This window comes from Fundulus heteroclitus, unplaced genomic scaffold (genome assembly GCF_011125445.2).
Source record: "Fundulus heteroclitus isolate FHET01 unplaced genomic scaffold, MU-UCD_Fhet_4.1 scaffold_150, whole genome shotgun sequence".
NCBI classification, from domain to species: Eukaryota; Metazoa; Chordata; class Actinopteri; order Cyprinodontiformes; family Fundulidae; genus Fundulus; species Fundulus heteroclitus.
In genome coordinates this window covers 219,731-232,911 of record NW_023396562.1, presented here as the reverse complement: position 1 = coordinate 232,911, position 13,181 = coordinate 219,731, and the positions used below count along the sequence as shown (strand labels likewise).

The following is a 13,181-nucleotide window of genomic DNA, read 5'->3' as shown; positions in this document are numbered from 1 at the left end:
ACAATTTTACAAACTTGTTGGAAATAAAAGGACATGCCAAGAATGGTGTCTTAAAGGATAATTGGGAAATAAAGGAAATATAAAGGATATTTATAGATTAAGGAAAGCATTATTTATTTATTATTTATTATCTTCAGAATACAAAATTAACAAATAGAATTTAATAGATGTAAAACAGTGTTGCTACACACTCATTAACAGTAGGTGGCGGTATGCACCTTAAAGTTGCTTGCGATCCGCCATGATAGAAGAGAAGAAGAAGACGAAGAAGAAGAAGAAGACTTTTTTTTTTTACTTTTAACAAAACTTTAATTACAAAAGGCCAAACAATTAAACAATTGAGTTAAAACCAAGTGTCATTTACATAAAATTCTTACATAAGAAGCTTGTTAAATTGAAGTTCTTTTCCTTCAGACACTTCACATAAAATCTTTTTAAAACCCCACAACTGCATAAAATCCTCCATGTTCTGCGTGGCTCTGTGGAAGTGAAACTCCAGCCTAATTCTGGCTTTAACGTTGCACTTCCACAGAGCCACAGCATCAAGGTGAGGTCGTCCCTGCAGTCTGTCTCTACGGGACAAATAAATAGCCATCTTCGCCTCACTGATTAAAAAGTTTAAAAGTCTGGCCTTTGCCTTATTACTTTTATTTTGGCACACTCCTCCAATAAATAAAGAAGTAGTAGAAACAGTGTCAAAAAGACTAAAAACATTTGTTAAAAGGCTAAAAATGGTCTTTAGTCTGTTACAGTCCATAAAAACATGAAAAACGTTCTCAGACAGACTGCAGAAAGGACACTCATTTAAAACAGCCCGATTAATAACGTATAAAAAAGAGTTTGTGGCGATGGCACCGTGTAAAATCCTCCATTGGAGATCACCAGTTCTCTTTTTAATTGGAGGCTTATATAAAGTCCTCTACTGGGGTGCTCTACCAGCAAGTCTATCAGTCCATACACAGACTGCGCGGTTCTCGAAGTGTCTTCGATTTATCGCTTTGGAGCAGACTCTATAAACAGTTTTCTGGTCCATAGTGGATAAAACCATCTTCTGTGGGTCCAGGCTGGAGAGCAGAGGTCCACTTCTTTCCGGGAACCCAGGATCCAGGATCAGGCCAGGAAAGGAGTCCATCGGGTCTGGCTGGCTCTGTCTCTCACAGTAAGCACGGAGGAGGCTCCTCTCCTTGGCCGACATCTTTCCCCTCAGGAGGTCCAGGAAGCGCCGCACCAGCCTGGCAGACCGTACCCCCATCACGGAACCCATGGCCTCGACGTTGGAGAGGGACGGTCCTGCAGTCTCCACCAGCTGTTTCACGGTTGTTATCTTTGACCGGCGCAGCGCCTCCAACAGCCCTGGTCCAGCGCCGTCACAGACGTCCAGCCTGGACCCACAGATTAAAGGCTCCTGTAAAAGCCAGTGCAGAGAGTTAGTCGTTTGGGATGGCTTTAAATTGAACAGGGTACATGATTTAAAAACACCCTGATAAAACCTCGGTAATCCCCTTAACTTTAAAAGATTTAAATCAGTTAAAAACAGAGCCGCATCCAGCCCTAGGTTATTTACACCTCTAAAAATGCAGCTGGCCACGTCCCTCCACACTAAGTCAGAGGGCCCTGCCAGGTATTTCTGTACAAAACGTAATCTAAAAGCCACTGTTCTCCCGGCTAAGTGGACAAGGCCCTGGCCCCCCTCTTCTCTGGGTAAAAACAACACAGACTGTGGCACCCAATGAAAACCGTTCCAAAAAAAGTTAACCATTTTTGCTTGTATGTTGGCCAACAAACCAGATGGTGGGTCTAAACAGGAAAGTTTGTGCCACAGCTGAGATGCTACAAGGTTATTTAAAACCAAAACCCTTCCCCTGTATGACATGTGGGAGTGTAGCCAACTCCACTTTTCTAGTTTACATTCTATTTTCTGTTCCATGTTTTCCCAGTTCTTTTTTTCAGTGTTTTCATTGCCTAAAAACAGACCGAGATATTTAAAACCATCTTTTTTCCATAAAAGTCCCTGAGGGAGAACCGGGAGCCCTTCACGCCATTCGCCCACTGCCAGGGCTTCACTTTTTCCCCAGTTCACCCTCGCAGAAGATAAAACAGAGAACTTAGTTGTTATCTCGTTCAGTACGTCGACATCTTGCTGGTTTTTAGTAAAAACAACAACGTCATCAGCATAGGCAGATAAAACCACTCTACTATTAAAACCAGGTAAAACCAAACCATGAGCAGTAGAACGTATCTTTTGAAGCAGGGGCTCCAGGGAGAGCGCGTAGAGCATCCGGGACATGGCGCAGCCTTGGCGAACACCTCTACGCACCCTAAAAGGAGCACACAGACCACCGTTAATCTTTAGCATACTCTCAATGCCACTGTACATCACCTTGATCTTGGCGATCAGACCAGCGGCGAACCCAAACCTCTCCATAGTTTTCCACAGGAAGCCGTGTTCGACGCGATCAAACGCCTTTTCTTGATCTAATGCGATCAAGCCCGTTCTTAAACCCAATGAACCGGAGACCTCCAAAACATCCCGAATTAGGTAGACGTTACCTACCATGGACCTGCCGGGGACGCAATAGGTCTGGTCCCGGTGGATGACCTGCTCCATAGCTTCTCTCAGCCGCGTTGCCAAGGCTTTGGAGAGGATCTTGTAGTCGGTGCAGAGGAGAGACCCAGGGCGCCAGTTCTTAATGTCTTGCAGGTTCCCTTTCTTGGGCAGGAGTGTGATGACTGCCCTGCGGCACGAAAGCGGGAGTGAACCAGCGGCCAAACTCTCATTATAGACCTCCAGTAGGTCTTCCGCCAGGACGTCCCAGTAGGCTTTGAAAAACTCTACTGTAAGACCATCGATGCCTGGGGCCTTCTGGCCCTGCATATTCAGGAGGGCTGTATGGAGCTCTTGTACCCCCAGGGGGCGCTCCAGCTGTAGGTTGGTCTCCTCAGAGACCTGGGGCAGCCCACCACAGAACTCCCCAAACAGCTCCTCATTCTCCTTATACTCACTCTCAAACAGAGAGGAGTAAAACTCAACAGCCCTCCTCCTGATCTGGCCCGGTTCACTCACCTGCTGCCCTGTGTCAGATAGTAGGGAATGAATCACCTTCCTCTGCCCGCGTTTCCTCTCCAAGCTGAAGAAGAAGCTAGAGGGAGCATCCATCTCTGTGATGTTCTGAACCCGAGACCTGACCAACACGCCTTGGACTTTAGACTCCAGCAGGTTGGCTAAAACTAGCCTTTTGGATTTGAGAGCTTCAATATGCTCTCGATTTCCTGTGGACTCACTTAAATGTTCTAGTTCCACTATATTCATCTCCAGATCTCTGATAGATCTGGTGACGTCACGAGTGACATTAAGAGTATGCTGTTGACAAAGTTGTTTTATTTGAACTTTTCCATGGTCCCACCACTGCCTTAGACAAGTAAAATCACCCTTTCTTTGTCTAAAAACAGTCCAAAAATAACTTAAAGCTTCTCTAAAACTACGATCATGAGTTAAAGCCAGATTAAAATGCCAGTAGGCGCTTTTAGGTAAAATGTTTGTTATAAAAACATTCCCTAAAAGCAAAGAGTGGTCTGTAAAAGCTACTGGTAAAATCTGACATGCTTTAAACACATTAAAATGATATTTAAAACAATAAAAACGGTCAATACGTGCTAAAGAGAGGCGGTTTTCTTTACTGTGGGACCAAGTGTACTGTCTGGAGCCTGTGTGCATCCTCCTCCACACGTCCACCAGGCCGTGAGATGAGACAAGCTTCTGCATGGCTTGCTGGGAAGCTTGGTGAGGCTCTTTATGATTCCGGTCTAACAATTCGTTTTCTGTACAATTAAAATCCCACCTAAAAAAACATAATCATCAAACCCGCAATCTCCCAACCTCTCCCCAATTTTCTCTAAAAAACGCTTCCTCTCTGCACCGACGTTAGGAGCATAAATATTGATAAAAACTACGTTAAAATGATCAAACTGAGCTTTTACTAAAAGACACCTTCCCTGGACGATACTTTCTACATTAAAAGAGTTCGGGGTGAAAGCTGAGGAAAAGAGGAGGCCCACCCCAGAACTCTGGGAGGTGCCGTGGCTAAAAAAAGCTTCTCCCTTCCATTCCTTGCGCCAGTCTGCTTCATTGTTAAGATCACTGTGCGTCTCTTGTAAAAATAAAACACTAATTCTTTTCTGTTTTGCTATTTCATAAATCATGGTGCGTTTAACAGCCTCCCTAGCCCCGTTAACTTTTAAAGAAGCTATTTTAAAATTATCCATGTTGGGTAAAAGGCTAAAAACAACACCACAATAAAATACGCACAATAAAAATAATAAGAAGTTAGTGATCATCATTCTATTCAAAATTGTTTTCTCACTTTTCCCATAATTTTCTTTAGTCTAAAAACCTCCTGATCAGAAAACCCAGACTCTTCTTTTCTTCTAATATAATATCTCACAGAAAAATAAAATATTTTTAAATTGGGAAAATATTTTCTACTTTTATCCCTCTTAATCCTTTTGTTTCCTGGAGAAAATGATTAAAAGATTCAACAGGATAACGTGCCTCTGCACTGCTACCCTGTGACAGAGACACCTCACTGCTGTCAGACAGCTCACCCTCACTGTCGCTGCTGTCTGACACCTCCCTTCTCTCTGTGGCCAGCTTGCTGACCTGCTTACTGCTCTGAACAGCAGTCATTACATTTTTCCTTTTACTGCGCCTTTTTAAATTCATTGGAACCTCTTGCTCCATCAACTGTGCCCCCTCGCCTTTCTCCTCCACAGGAACCACCACAGGCTCCCCCACAGGAGCCACCACAGCCACACACACCAGTCACACCCTCCTGCTCTTCACACACACCATCCTGCTCCATCTCACCCTGATTCTCCACCTCCTCACCAGTCACACAAGTTTTCCCACCACCACACACCACCGTGCTGCCCTCACTCACCACACAATCACTCCTTTGTGGATCAGATGTTTCATCCACATTTTTCTCCTCCACTAAACTCTCCTGCCGGTCTCCAGCGACCGGAGCCGACGCCACGGCTTCCTCCGCGGCTACGCTGGAGTTCCCCGCAGCGCCAGACTCCTCCACCGCGGCAGGAGCTCCAGCCTCGCCGGACACACCCACCTGCTCCCCGGCTGCCGCAGGCTGCTGCTCCGCGGAGCTCGACGGAGCCGCCCCGGCTCTGTTTGGGCACGATTTTATCAAATGTCCCTCCTGTCCACAGCCGAAGCACTTCATGCCGGATGAGGTGGCGAACAAGACATAGTCAAATTCGTCCACTCTCACCCGGAAACGCAGGTTTAGCTCCTCGTCACGGTTGTTGAGGATCATGAAGAGTTGTCTCCGGTGGGAGACAACATGCTTCAGCAAAGGTGATTTACACCCCGACAGAATCTTTTTAATGGGGGAAACCACCTTTCCGTGACGAGAGAGCTCTTTAACGAGGAACTCGTCGCTAATGAACGGAGGGACATTTGATAAAATCACCCTGGTAGCGGGCTGCGTGAGCGGCGACACCTGGAGGAACGAGCCGTTCACAGAAATGCCCGACTCCACCAACAGGTTCGCCTGCTCAACCCGCTCAACAAACAACACCGCGGCTCCGTTCATGCGAGCCGCGGACTTGATGGAACCATGTCCAATCACCTCACCCACCGCCAAACAAACGTCCTCCACGCTGCACGGAGACCCGGCACCCACCTTGATGCCGTTCCTCCGTGTCAGCGCGGAGAAGACGCCAGAACCACCACCCACCACCATGGCGTTCAAGACGCCGACCTGCCGCCGGGCAAAACCCGACGGCCACCAAACCCTACAAACCCCACCAAAAAACCCTAACAACCAAAATAAAACAACTATATACACAATATATACACTCACCCAGTGAAAAAGGACAGAAAAAAAATAAGAAAAACCACTCAAACAGAGTTTTTTCACGCGCTCTCTCTTCCGCTCCTTCACTCACACTCCTCCCACACGAAGAAGAAGAAGAAGAAGAAGAAAAAAAAAAAACGTGCTGAGCGCTCCGCTACTGTGTGTTCATGTCCTCTTCTGAGCCTGAAGATGAAATAAAACCACAACTGCTGGTAAGTGATCAATGGCTGGACGACGTCTCGCGTTCAACTCGCCTTCAACTTGCAAGAACAAGCTTTATTAAAGTGTATTTTTTGTGATTCACAGTAAGCAGGACGCCGTCTTCACAACTCAGACAAATTGCAGGCACTATGAACCGGAGCAAGGGTAAGATTTAAAGGATATGCTTTCATTCTGCGGTAAAAGGAAATAGATATGGATAGATACCGATCATAACTGTACATTTTGTTTTCACAGACTAATCTCGCCTCATAATGAGGCGGTGACCTCCTATTTGTTCTGAGCAATAACTGCAAATCCAGATTTACACGATGTTGATAAAGACGACATTGTGTGTAAGTGACTTGTTTTACTGTTTTCTCCTTCCTTGTTACTGTGACTTGCGTTTGATTTTTATTCATACCACTCTCATTTAATTGTTTTCCAGCCGCCTGTAAGACGTGTTATGAGACGGTACGCAGGAGCTGAAGCTGCCAAGAATTCAGCTCGGAGTCGAGCTAGAAGAAAGAGGGTAAGACTTTATTTGGTGACTATTTTTCAGGTGCATTGATAGATGCATAGCTCTCAACTCTCACGAATTGACCGTGTGACACACGCATTTCACTAACTTCACACGCTCACACGCAACACATGACATTTCACACGCAAACATGGAATTTCTCACGCATAAAATCACAAAGCCCGTCTGGGCTGCGGACGACAAAACTCCGCCTTCTGCTGAGCTGTTTCGGCTTCTTTCACAGCTTGTGGCCATCAGTAATTCCTGCTGCAGTTCTTTTTAACAGAGCAGCAGGAAGAGTGATCAGAGTTATGAATAATTTTAGTCTTAACAGTGGTGAAAGTGGGCTGGTAAGGTCCTGTACCGCGTACACAGGAGGGGAGGGGGCGGGGGGGCGGAGCTGCTGCGAGATGACCGGTTCATTCAGAACCAGTCATGGCTGCACGCTGGATCATAAAACAGTTCTGCTAACCAGATGCAGTTTAAAAAGCCACTTAGTCTGTTTATAAGTTTCGTTTTTATTAATTCTGCATTTTTTAACTACATGCACCGTATTTCTGTGCCTCCGCGCTTGCTCCTCTCCCCCCTCCTTTCCCTCGGAGCAGGTGCTTTTATCACCGTTCACCATTCAAAACGTGAATCACTACGTTTAATGTCCTCACATCGGTAGCAACGTGTGCCAGTTAAAGTCAATAGGAGAGTTACTAGCTGTGTTTCATGCTATTTTTTTGACAACATAGATTCAGTGGCGCTTCGGTGGGCGTGCTGCCTCACGCTTTAATTCAGGTGCGCACTTTTAAGGGTCATTTTAAAGAACTTGTAACATCAGGGGCTTCATCTTAGACCTGTCAGTACCCCTGTTCCCTTTATAGGAGCCTTTTACAGTAATTATGCATTTTACCCATTGTTTATCCGTTGCACGCAGAGCACGGGGGTAAAATCCGCCCACCTCACCGCCCAGAGCGCACTGACGAGAGCAATAGAGATTCGTCTGATCAGCGAGGCGACTGACCGAGAAACCTGTCGCTGTGAAAGGTGATGAGAATGTTATAAACTGTAACAGTCTAAAAGTGCATTGAGCTGAAAAGAGGGAGACATCAGCAGCTGGATCGTGCGTAAAGACGCAGCGGGAACCTCTGTGTGCTTCAGTGTTGCTGCTGAGGGGATCATAAAGGCTTGATGAAACTCAGCCTGATTCACCAATCAGGTTATAGATTTACAATGATAAACAACCCATAGATGAATGTGTAACAGTGTAATAATTCGGTTAATAACTTAAAACTACTTAATTATATTCAGTATTATTTGAACAATTGTGTATTTTTTTATGTCTTAATCCATTAACTGAACAATAAAGTATTAATACGTCTCTTTCTCTTTTTAACAAAAGTAATACATGTCTACTTCATTGTCTGGTGGGATAAAAATGAGATGGAGGTGACTCCACCGGCTCTTCCAGGGTCCGGTTAGCCCCGCCCCTAAAACAAGCCCCGCCCCCAAATTAGCATAATCTCACTCTTAACTTTTGATAAAAGTTGAGAGGTCTGGATAGATGTGTTGTGTCCATACGCAGTGCATCCCATCGCATAGTACTGATTCATTGTTGTTGGTTTTTTTGGGGTTTTTTTTACAGCTGCTGGAATCGAGGCAGAGTGTGCAGGCGGAAGAGGAAGTGGAACTCTGGAAGTCCGCCACCATCAACCTCATGTCTGGCGAAGAAGATGGCGTCGTTGGCACAGTCTCCGGATGGATTGTACGGCCGCCGTCATTTCGTAGGGTTGTGCGCAATTCTGTTCCCCCGTGAAAATCTGTTTCCCCCGTGTCGGGAGCGCGCTTTGCAGCCATTTTCCCGGCGCTTCTAATTGATTTCTCGGTAAAACAACTCATATAATCATGTCAAGGTTGTAACAGTCAGTTTAATCGGCAGCTGTTTACAAAATTGTAAAATAAAAATGAATAAACGAGGTCTTCTTACGCTGTTTTGTTTTATTTTACAATTTTGTAAACAGTTGACGATTAAACTGAATGTGCCCTGTCACGCGGCTGGCCTTAAGCGGTTGGAGTACGTGGGGTGTGGAAGGATCGATGCAGAGGCAGAGATGTCATGGTCCACAATTTATAATTATTTGTTCTTATAATACCTATTTACAAAGTGGAAAGGAGATTGGGGGAGCAATGTGTCTTCTCCAGCAGCAGCCTGGGAGTCTATTAGCGACCTCATCATGCTTGCCAGCTCCTCCAATTTGTCTTTGGGACCACTTGCATTTGCTCTTTCAGGTTCAGCCAACAGTCCATTATCTGGCTCTTCCGGGGTCCTTCGTCCACCTCGCTTCATCATCGTCTTTTCACCACAGCAAGGGAGCACTCCTGACATGCCCAATGGTCAGTCACAAGGATTCCCCAGGAGGTAGTACCACAACAAATCAATGGACCACTTCTTCGTGAGACAATCCTTCTCTACAGTTGAGTATCTTGTCTCCCGGTCCAGCTGCTTCTCTTGCGTGGGTAAAGCAGCAGAGTGATTTTCATGGTTGATCACAGTTGATCACAATATTCTCCTGCAAAGACTTGAGCATACTGTACGGATTAAGGGGAAAGCATTAGGGTGGATTAAATCCTATCTGTCGCACAGATTCCACTTTGTTCATATTAATAATAAATCTTCAAACTCTAGGGTCACTTGTGGAGTACCACAGGGTTCAGTCCTTGGACCAATTCTCTTTACTATATATATATGCTTCCGATTGGCAAAATTATCAGACAGCATGGGATTAATTTCCACTGTTATTCTGATGACACTTATTTATATTTATATATATATTTATCCATAAATCCTGATGAATTCAATCAATTACTTCAACTACAGGGATGTCTAGATAACATCAAAAGCTGGGTGACTTTAAATTTCCTGCATTTAAATTCTGACAAGACAGAAGTTACTTTTTATATTACACCTTCGGAATATCGTCAAAATTAGAAAGATTCTGTCCAAGAGCGATGCTATAAAACTAGTCCATGCATTTGTTACTTCAAGGCTGGACTATTGTAATTCTTTACTATCAGGAAGTCAACAGAATTTAGCTCAAAGTCTTCAGCTGAACCAAAATGCTGCAGCAAGAGTTATGATGAAAATCAACAAGCGGGATAATATTTCTCCAATTTTAGCTTCCCTTCATTGGCTTCCTGTTAAATCAAGAATAGAATTTGAAATTTGTCTTCTAACGTATTATGCCCTTAATAATTAAGCTCCATCATATATCAGAGCTCTGATTACCCCGTATGTTCCTAACAGAGCACTTTACTCTCAGACTGCAGGTCTGCTGTAGGTTCCTAGAGTCTCTAAAAGTAGAATGGGTGGCAGATCTTTTGGTTTTCAGGCTCCTCTCCTGTGGAACCAACTCCCAGTTTTGGTCCGTGAGCCAGACACCCTGTCTACTTTTAAGACTAATCTTAAAACTTTCCTAATCTTAAAGCTTATAGAGTGGCTCATGTTACCCTGAGCTACCTCTATAGTTATGCTGCTATAGGCTTAGGCTACTGGAGGACATCAGGGCCTATTTCTCTACTGTTCTTCAATTTTGCATTGCTTGTCGTCATTTCAGCTTTTAACTTTTTTTTGTTCTCCCTCTTTTTCTTCTTCATAGTACGTACACCTGGTCTGGCATTCTGTTAGCTGTGCCATCATCCAGGGAAGACAGATCACCTGCTATTACTATCTAATGTAGAACAGATTAGTGGATCAATGTGTGCTTCTGTACTTGTTTGTCTCTCTTGTTGTCTCTCTGCTCTGTCTTCTGTAACCCACAGTCGGTCGAGGCAGATGACCGTTCATACTGAGCCCGGTTCTGATGGACGTTTTTCCTTCCCGTTAATGCATTGTCCATGGCTGCAAAGCCATGGACATTGCAGACGACTCTCCCTGTGGCTCTACGGTTCTTTAGGAGGGAATGCTGCTTCTCAGGACTTTGATGCAATCAACTCGCTCCCTTATTTAGGACATTTTTTTAATGTGTTGATGCTGTTTCCAGCATCAACACATTAGTTCTTGTGGCCTTAAATCATTTTTGGGTTTCTTTTGTTATTAGATCACGTGCTGTCCTTTTTGGTAGTGTACTTATTGTTTCCATCATTTTTGTTCCGACAGCCAACTTAACAATAAATTGTTACGTTTTTTCATACTCTCTTTTGTGTTGGCTCTAAATGTTACTTCCCCTTTCCCCTGGACGAGTTGGGTCGTAACATTTGTAAACTGAACTTTTCATTTGGAGCTAAACATTTTGTTTGACAACTAAATGCTTGGTTTGCAACCTAATTTATAGTTTAAAAACTTAAACATTTTGTCATGTTTGGGTAGAGCTTGTTGTAAGACCCAAAAGCAGAAAGACAAAAGCAGTAAGCCATTAAAGGTGAATTTAATGCACAATCTAAATTTACAGAACACTGGAGGATGCAAGAACCAACTAATTGGTCACAACAGGTGGAATTGATCTAGGACAGGGCAGTGGCTGGAGGAAGACTGAGCTACTCGGATAAGTCTATAACAAAAATAAACAAAAACCCAAATCATGACACAGTTAGCTTTGTAATTAAATATTTTGATTAAATTTAGTTAGATTTTGCCTGCGTAACCTTACAAATACCACCCGGATACTAGCACAGGGTGTTTGTAAAAATTGGATGGAATGTGTGTAATATGAATAAGTATGAGTAATGATGCAGGTGTAGCTCTGTTAGCTTGGTGTTAACATAATTTTAAGTAGTCTGGATATGTTTCATGCTGTTTGCTGAAATGATTGTGGGCTTATCTGGTCTTATGTTTGACAGATGACAGACACTGTGATGCAGAGGCTGACCAGACTGCTCCACAGTCAGTCATCTATTATTAAAGATGCTGACACACAGGTACTGATGGATCTCACCTACATATTAGGAGAAAATAAGAAGAATGTATGTGACAGAGAAAACATTGGCTTCCTGGAGTATCTTCATCTTGGCGATGAAGTGATGGGAGACAGAGGCTTTACCGTCGGAAAACTTCTATTTGAGAGATTTAACCTTGTTCTACCAGCATCCACTCATAAAAGCAGGACAGTTGTCTGATGAAAATGTAACTGCCACGAGGATTGCAAATGTCCACATACATGCAGAAAGAGTTATCAGGAGGCTCAAAGTTTTCAGAGTTATCTCCCAGACTGTACCCGTCAACTTGGTATATAAAACGGACAAAATCTTAAGATTCTGTGCAGCCCTTGTGATCATGCAGGGGGAAATCATCCACAAGGATGCTGATACTGAAGTTTACATGTGAAAAAGATCCTGATTTCCACTGAAGCTTAAGATTTGTAAATAATAATTTGACAGCATGCAGTGCCTTGATTGTACCATCATTTGTAAACATTTGTCTTTAACATTTAATTTTTCTAGGCAAATATATTCTGCACTGCTGAATAGTTATATTTTACTTAGGGCTGTTAGTTTTAACACGTTATTAACGCGTTAACTTTGTTAGACCACACACCATTCCTAATGTTTTTTTCCTCGCAGCGCTCTCCGGACTGTGTTTTTCTTCCACCCTCGGCGCTTTCCGTAGTTCCAAGAAAGCTAGAGACTAGAAAAACAGGTCCGTACTCACTGTTGCCAAATCCGCTTATTTTATGCGACTTTGAGCTTCTTTTTTCTAAAGTCGCTTGTAAATTTCATGAGTCGCGGCTTGCAGTTTTTTGGGCTTGTTTCTGAAAGTGAAGTCGTTTATTTGGGCTCTAAAATAAGTGACGAGTTATAAAGAGACCTGCTTGTGCTACAGACACTGAGTAAAACCAGCTGAAATATCCCTCCGCCTCATGACGCGCTGGAGCGTATCCTCCTCTAGGCTGACATAGGGGCCGACAGTAGTAAAGGCAGAAGGAGCAACTCTGCCCGTATTTTCTGCAGTTTACATTTACAATAGCAGCTTTCTATCACCTGAAGAACATTTCCAGGATTAAAAGACTACTGTCTCAGCATGGCCTAGAAAAACTAATCCATGTGTTTATTTTTAGTCGAATTGATTACTGCAACGGTGTTTTCACAGGTCTTCCTAAAAAGTGGATCAGACAGTTGCAGCTGATCCAGAACGCTGCTGCCCGCGTCCTCACCAAGACTAAGAAAGTAGAGCAAATAACCCCAGTTCTAAAGTCCTTACACTGGCTCACTGTATCTCAAAGAATAGACTTTAAAATACTTCTGTTAGTCTATAAATCCATGAATGGCTTAGCACCTAAATACATCACAGAATTGTTATCTGTGTATCAACCATCCAGACCATTCAGGTCTTCTGACTCCAGCCTGCTCTGCATACCTAGAACACGAACTAAACACGGAGAAGCAGCATTTAGTTCCTATGCTCCACTTATCTGGAACAAACTTCCAGAAAACTGTAAAAGTGCGGAAAGCCTGAGTTCCTTTAAATCAAGATTAAAAAACACATTTGTTTAGGATTGCCTTCGATTGTTCTATTTAAACTGTTCTACTGAAACATCATTAGTTCAACTTTGTAGTCCAACTGTTTTTTTAATGTTTGCTTATAGTTTCTATTTGTCCATGTTCTATTTTGT

The 13,181-nt window shown here is 43.7% G+C and overlaps 1 long non-coding RNA gene across 1 annotated transcript; it reads left to right on the top strand.

Moving 5' to 3' along the window:
- Nucleotides 1–5,954: 5,954 nt before the first annotated feature.
- On the top strand, nucleotides 5,955–6,554 carry LOC118558720. The gene is made up of 4 exons (XR_004928445.1): nucleotides 5,955–6,082; nucleotides 6,177–6,236; nucleotides 6,327–6,424; nucleotides 6,517–6,554. It is a non-coding gene; the product is annotated as an uncharacterized LOC118558720 (long non-coding RNA).
- The last annotated feature ends 6,627 nt before the right edge of the window (nucleotides 6,555–13,181 follow it).